Here is a 7,731-nt window from a genome sequence, read left to right as displayed (position 1 = left end):
CCATAGTGTATTTTAAACACACTTGAACAAGCTTCCTTTTAGAGTTGGTTAAGTTTACAGTTATTCCCCATACCCGCCCCTAACTTCTATTTCCATTTTACTCCCTGCCTGCTAGAGTCTTGACCCCATATAATTCACATTCTCTGATTGAATGACTGTTATTAATCACCCTAACATGTCTCTCAGCAACAAAAATATGTCTATAAACTGCAATCTTCTTGTTTCCCCATGACTATAAGACTCTAAGTGCCAAAATTTTCTTCTCAATTGACATATTGTTACTTTTATTAGTACGCAGTGAATCAAAAATCATAAATGTCTAGATTTGAAGAATAATTATTAAATGAAAAAGTAAAAGTAAATCCAAAACAAATATCCATCAAGAGATGGATGCAACATTCTAATCCTCTGTAGTTCATAGAGTGTATGACTATTACTTTTTGCTAGAATAAGGTGGATTTCAATATTAATTTTATTCCTATTTTCCATATTTGCAGACCAAGAAACCCACCTCTGCTTAAAATAGCTTATTGTTTGTATAGAATCTGTACAAACTGTTCACATGAAGAGGAAAAAAGGGTGGAAAGCGGTTTGTTTCAGCACTAAAACTCAATTTCTTAAGCACGTTTCAAGTTACAGCCTAAAAAAACACTTCAAAAATCGTTTTCATCCATTTACCAGCTTGGTTAGTCCTCTTTGAGTTTTGAATTGAAAGCCACAATAATTAGTCACTAGACTCTTTAGGTTTCTCAACTTTTTTTTTTTTTTTTACCATTTTTTACTTATTTTTGAGAGAGAGGGAAACAGAGTAAGTGGGGGAGGGGCAGAGAGAGAGACACACACACAGAATCTGAAGCAGGCTCCAGGCTTTGAGCTGTCAGCACAGAGCCTGACAAAAGGCTGGAACCCATGAACCATGAAATCGTGACCTGAGCGGAAGTTGGATGCTTAACTGACTGAGTCACCCAGGCGTCCCTAGCTTTCTCAACGTCTAAGTAATGTTGAATTGAACATTCCCCTTATTGGAGGTGCGGAGGCTCCCACACCCATGTCATACAATCCTCAAAGTGGACTGAGAACAGATGGGAAACAAGAGATGGGGAAGGAGCGGTGGCCTAACCCCCTGCCCCGGTCCAGCTGATCAGTTTCAGGACCTCTTCATGGACACTGACAGGCAACAGAGACTGTTGTAAACCCATTTTACAGAGTGGAAAGTTTATGTGGTCGAGTGTGTGTGTGTTTTGAGAGAAGGCCTCAGGGCCACCTGAGGAGGGTAACTTAATGGAAACATGTCCAAATCATTGCTCTCCCAGGGCCTGGATAGACAGGCAGAGAGGCCCCTCACCCCCACCCCGGGGAAACCCAGGAGATAATCCAAGCCCAGGGTGATGAAAACCCAACCCAGGAGATGGCTGTGGAGACTAAAGTTAGGGAGCCAGTGGAGACACGTGCTCTAGGAACAGCCAGGACTTGGGTCTGGTTAACTGCCAAGGATAGAGAGAGAAGCCAAGAGCCACTCCAAATTAGGATGAACAGTGTCCAGAAGAGTCCTGGTGCCATCCATCCGCAGGCAGGAAAACAGGAAAGAGGGTCCTGTTTAGGGGAATCCAATATATGCCGATTTTGCATATTTCGTATTATACAAATAATGTATACTCATTATAGACTACACACCTCACACCCACTCTATCAAACAGTGCCTGATTAGTGCCACTTAAACTCTTCAAAACTCAATGGCTTAAACAACAAGCATGTATTTTTCTTTTTTAGAAATAGCTTTATTGAAATGTAATTCACACACCATCCACTTCACCACCCATTGTGTTAAAATCAATGATTTTGTTCTTCTACATTCTTTTTCTTTCTTTCTTTCTTTCTTTCTTTCTCTCTCTTTCTTTCTCTCTTTCTTTCTCTCTCTCTTTCTCTCTTTTTTGATAGGGAGAGAGTATGCACAAGCAGGGGAGGGGCAGAGAGAGAGGGACACACAGAATCTGAAGCAGGCTCCAAGCTCTGAGCTGTCAGTGCAGAGCCGGTTGTGGGACTCCAATCCATGAACTGTGAGATCACGACCTGAGCTGAAGTCGGATGCTCAACCGACTGAGCCACCCAGGTGCCCCTACATTATTTTTTTTATTGTGGTAGAATATTCATAGACAAAATTTACCATTTTAACCATTTTAAGTGTGCACTTCAGTGGCACTAGGTACATTTACAATGTCAGGCAACTGTTATAACCATCAATTTCCAAAACCTTTGCGTCACCCCAAGCAGAAGCCGTACCCATTAAGCTATACCTCCCTCTTCCCCTCCCCCCCTTGTTCTGAGTAGCCTCTCATCTACTGTGTATGGATTTGCCTATTCAGGATATTTCCTGTACGTGGAATCATACAGTATTTGTCCCTCTGTGTCTGGCTTACTTCTCTCTCAGCATAATGTGTTCTAGGTAAGGATGTATTTTCCTTGCTCACCGGTATGTGGGCTGGAGGGCCTGCTCTAGGCTGAGGCTGAATGCAGCTCTGCTCATTGTCGTCTCCACATTCTCCTGAGAGCAGCCTTTCCCTGGGGATATATTCTTCTCACTGAGGGTCATGGCCCCCCAAGAGGCTGAGCTGTGCCAACCAAGCACACTTAAGGCCTCTACTCTGGGTGCTTCCATCGAAATGCTACCGGGCAAACCAAGTCACCTGGCCAAGTTCAACATCCATGGGATAGGGAACGACACTCGGCCCCCAGCCGGAGAGGCACAAAACCAGGGCAAGGGAGGGAGTGAGGAGCGGAGAACAATCATCCATTCTGTCACATACGTACATACGTACATACATACGTACATACAGAAGTGAACAAAATCGCCTTTGTCCTATTCCCTCTCCAGAGGGAACCACTGATATCAGTATCCTATCGTCCAGTGACTCACTTCGTCCACTAACAGTAAGCTCGGAACTCTTTCCGCCAATACGTATAGATCTTCCTGTAACCGCCGCAGAGAAGCGGACATCGGGCTGTGCACCCACAATGGGAGACTGTTTGAGGACACAGGGAGAAGACGGCCATCTACAAGCTGAGGAGAGAGGCCTCAGAGAAGGGCTCTGGCCAGTACCTGGCTCCCAGCCTCCAGAACTGTGAGACGATGATGCATTTCTGTTGTTTCAGCCACCCCGTCTTGTGGGCCTTTGTTGTGACAGCCCCAGCTGCTCTGGGTCTTCCGATTTGGGAACATCTTATTCCTCCCAATCAGTGGCAAATGCTGTTGCGAACCATTCTTGTGCGTGTGTTTGGCGGTGGACATCTGAGGAACTTGTGGACAACCAAAACATTAGTTCTGTCCTGGCTTCTGGTGGATTTGCTGTTTCGCTCCCAGTGGAGCACATACGGAATTTTCCAGGTACCTGGTGGTGAAGACCGGAAGCTACAGGCTCTATCTGGGCAGGGGCATTCCCAGCTGTCAAGAGCCGGGACTTCTCTTTTCACCTTGACCTCTCCCTGCACTTCCATCCACCCACAGGGCCACTGACGCCATCTGCTTGGCAGGGTCACAACCACACTGTGAGCCGCGTCTGATCTGACCACAGCCCACAGCCTGTTTTTCCTCAGACAGCTGTCTGCTGTCACTGATCTAGTTGGGCAGAAGTCAGGGTGAGTGGGTTCTGGGGCCCAAGGTCACTGTAATTCCCATTTCCTCTCCAGCTCCCTCTGCTTTATATATACATATGATATACATTATATATACATATAATTAGATTTTATAATTATACAATATGTTATATAGTACATTAATGCATATATATTAACATAATATGTTAATATATGCACATATATTAACAAACATAAACTATAGAGGGCCGAGTGAGGGGAAAGGCTATTGGGGAAGGAAGAAGTTGGGGAGAAAGGCCCCATTTACGGTGTAGGTTCGCCTGTGGCACTTTGGGTAACAGCAGGGGCTTCCCAGCCTGGCCCCTTCCCAGCCAGGACTTGGCAACTGGCTGCAAGCCCCCGTGTCCATCTCCTGATTCAGGCTGCGACAGGCCAGGAGCGAGCGCACCGCCAGCTGGGCAGGTCGAGGAGAGACTCGGAGAGGCCGAATGTGGGGCCAGAGGAGGATTTTCCTCAGACTCCCTCTGTGGGAAGTCCTCCTGTGACCCCAGGGGCCTGAGCTTCGGAGTTCATCCCTTCCCTCCCCCTCACCACCCTCTGCACCACCTCTACACAATGAGAAGGGAGTGCCCATTCCCTCCCACCTCCCCCAGCTGATTCTTAGCGCCCTGCTGGTCACCGCCTACTAGGGCTGGGTCAGGCCTCTCTGTTCTGCATTCTCTTGGTTCCCTTGGCCTTAAGGCTAATCATAGTTTGATGCTGTGACTTCTCATTTGCTGTCTTTCCCTCGGAAAGGGGCTGCTGTCGGCCCTGTAGAACCCGAGGTGGGCCTTCCTCCCGTTTGCTTAGGAGAGGAAGCTTCTCACTTTCTTTTTAAGTTTTGTTAATGTTTTACTTACTTCTGAGAGAGAGGCAGTGTGAGCAGGAGAGGGTCAGAGAGAGAAGGAGACACAGAATCTGAAACAGGCTTCAGGCTCTGAGCTGGCTGTCAGCACAGAGCCCGACGTGGGTCTCGAACCCACAAACCACGAGATCATGACCTGAGCCCAAGTCGGAGCTAACTAACTAACTGAGCCACCCAGGAGCCCTGAAGCTTCTCACTTTCTACTGTAACTGCTTGTCTTTCCTGGAGGGCAGGGACTGCTGCTGGTTCATTTCTATATCCCCAACTTAGAGGCACCTGGGTGGCTCAGTCAGTTAGGCGTCCGACTTCGGCTCAGGTCATGATCTCGTGGTTTGTGGGTTCGAGACCCACGTCGGGCTCTGTGCTGACAGCTCAGAGCCTGGAGCCTACTTCAGATCCTGTGTCTCCCTCTTTCTCTGCCCCTCCCCTGCTCACGTTATCTGTCTCTCTCTCTCTCAGAAAAAAACAAAAACAAAAAAAAAAACCTCACTATATCCTCAATTTCTAGTCTGATCAAAGACCTCTTTATTAGTTGCAAACGTGTGCAGGATCGGATTTAATAACCAAGTAGCCTTTCCCTAACCTGGCCAGGAATGGACTCCAAGATCCATTGCCCACTCTTCACACACGGGGCGGGGCGGGGAGTGGGGGGTGGGACGGGGAGGTCCCTTAGACAGCGGAGAGGAAAGGGTTACAGCACTCATTCTCAGGGCCTTCCCACCCCTCAGGTGGGACAGGTGGTGGTGGGTGTGGTCACAGCAGCCCTGGGGCCCCAAGGAGGTGGGTCTGTCCCTTCCAGGTTCAGATCTGGAACAAGACAATAGTTTTGCCCACGGTTCCAACAGACACAATGGCAATGACAGAGGCCACAGTGTGTGTCCTGGCACGGTGCTGAGACACCCAGGCATGAGGCGCCCTTCTTCACAGGGCTGATGGGGGTCAAGGCTCCTACCTGCAGTAGGCATCCAGGGACTGGGCTGCTTAAATATTAATGCTTTCAAATCATATCACTAAAATCTACTCCCACAGCTGCATTTCAAACAGAGAGTTTGTGCCTGAAATTGCCCAACCACATTGTGGAGAAAAGTTGCATCACCTGGCTTTTAATTTAAGGCTTAGAGGCTTCCACTAATTTAGGTGACAGTCCGATAGCCAGAGGGAGAAAGTCTGATCACAAAGTGGATTTGACTGGGAGGCCCCTCCTCCTGCACCTCCCACGTACATACATAGCAGACAATCAGTGTTTGTGGAATGAATGAATGAATGAATGAATGAACGAACGAACAAATTTGCTATTCTAAATCAGTGGGTCTTTCTATTCAGAAAATCTGTCCCCACTTAACACATACAGACACACATGCTCATACGGAGCAGGTCTGTGCTCACTGAAGGGAAGCAGGGAATTGGCCACAGTGGGTTTGTTCATTTGTACAACCTTAAGTCACTAAAGCCAGAGGGGTGCAAGCCGGTATCTTCTAGGACATTGCTTTTCTCGGCACAAGAGGCAGTCGGCAAATGTTGGCGGGGAGGGCATACCCGTAGAAAGAATGTCCCTTGACTTGATCCACAAAAGTGGCTGGTGCTGGGCTCAGTGCTGCCGGAAGGTGACCAAGTGTTTCACTGGACAGATACTTACCAAGCGCTGCCCTGAGATTCCGCTGGGATCCAGGTGGTGAGTGTGACGAGATTGGCTCCTCCCCCATGAAGACACATCATGTGGTAAAGGAACACATACACACGGCGGTTCCATTTTATGACAAGTGCTCTGGAGGAGGTTGGGCAGAGGCAAGCTGAGGCCCAGGTAGAGAGTTCTTCATGCTGACGACAGAATCCACTCTGGCTGGTTAAGCAGAGGGCGTTTGTGGCAGACTAGTCAGTTCAGTAGAGAATTTCCAGGAGGGCTGGGGAAGCGTGCTCGGGAGCTACAGAGGCGAGGGCAGCCCCACACCGTGGACGGTTCCAGTGGAAACCCGGTGCCAGCACTCTCCTCTCCACCTGTGACACCGGACTGCAGCCTGCGCTCACTCCTGCCTCCGCCGCAGGGTCCTGGCGGCTCCCACGTGCTCACTAGCGCCTTCCGGGTCCCGTGAGGGTGCCCCTGTCCCGTGAGGGTGCCCCTGCCCCATGTGCTCCTGTCCTTAAGTTTTTATTTTATTTTATTTTTTTAAATATTTTTATTTATTTCTAGGAGAGAGAGAGAGAGACAGCGTGAGCAGGGGAGGGTCAGAGAGAGAGGGAGACACAGACTCTGAAACAGGCTCCAGGCTCTGAGCTGGCAGTCAGAACAGAGCCGACGCGGGGCTCGAACCCACGAACCGCAAGATCATGACCTAAGCGAAAGTCGGATGCTTAACCGACTAAGCCACCCAGGCACCCCTTAAGTTTTTATTTTAGAGAGAGAGCACATGTGAGCATGGGTGAGGGGGCAGAGGGAAAAGGAGAGAGAGAGAATCTTAAACAGGCTCCAAGCTCTGTGCTGAGCCCGATTTGGGGCTTGATCTCATGATCCTGGGATCATGACCAACCAACTGAGCCACCCGGCCGCCCCTGTTTTTTCACAGATTTGGATAATGAACACGTAATATTCATGAAACAAAGGGCAAAGCCAACAGGTTTATCTTCCAAAGCAAAGAGACAGGGTGGAGTCTCCCGGCCCAGCTTGGAGGGAGGGTCCCTGTGACCACCCACACAGGCCGATGCACCGGGGCAGGTTCTGACCTCTTGCTGACCTGCACCAGGCACTATATGAAATTCCTGACAATCATTTCTAAGTCGCTGAGACGCTGCTGGGCTGACCTACTTATACATACGTTCCTCCCTTTACCATCTGAGGTTCTCCAACCTTCCTAGGGCACCACTCCCAGCTGTGGGGGTTGGGGGGTAACAGGGGAGCCCGGCACTCCTCCCCACTCCTGCTTCCTGCTTCCACAAGGGCCAGGGCGGTGCAGGAGCTCATCGGTGCAGTGGGTTTCTCTGAAAACGAGCTAGAACTTTCTGACCACCCATGGGAGCCCTGGCCAGGCAGGGGCTATGCTGTAATGAAAGAGCAGAAGCTGTGTTATTTTTTTTTTTTAAGGTTTATTTATTTTTGAGAGAGAGAGAGACAGAGCGTGAGTGGGGGAGGGGCAGAGAGAGAGGGAGACACAGAATCTGAAGGAGGCTCCACGCTCTGAGCTGTCAGCACAGAGCCTGACATGGGGCTCAAACCCGCAAACCTGAGATCATGAGCTGAGCTG

Source organism: Crocuta crocuta, unplaced genomic scaffold (assembly GCF_008692635.1).
Source record: "Crocuta crocuta isolate KB4526 unplaced genomic scaffold, BGI_CrCroc_1.0 scaffold260, whole genome shotgun sequence".
Classification (NCBI taxonomy): domain Eukaryota; kingdom Metazoa; phylum Chordata; class Mammalia; order Carnivora; family Hyaenidae; genus Crocuta; species Crocuta crocuta.
The sequence above is the reverse complement of the archived record's forward strand: the minus strand, read 5'-3'. Positions refer to the sequence as shown.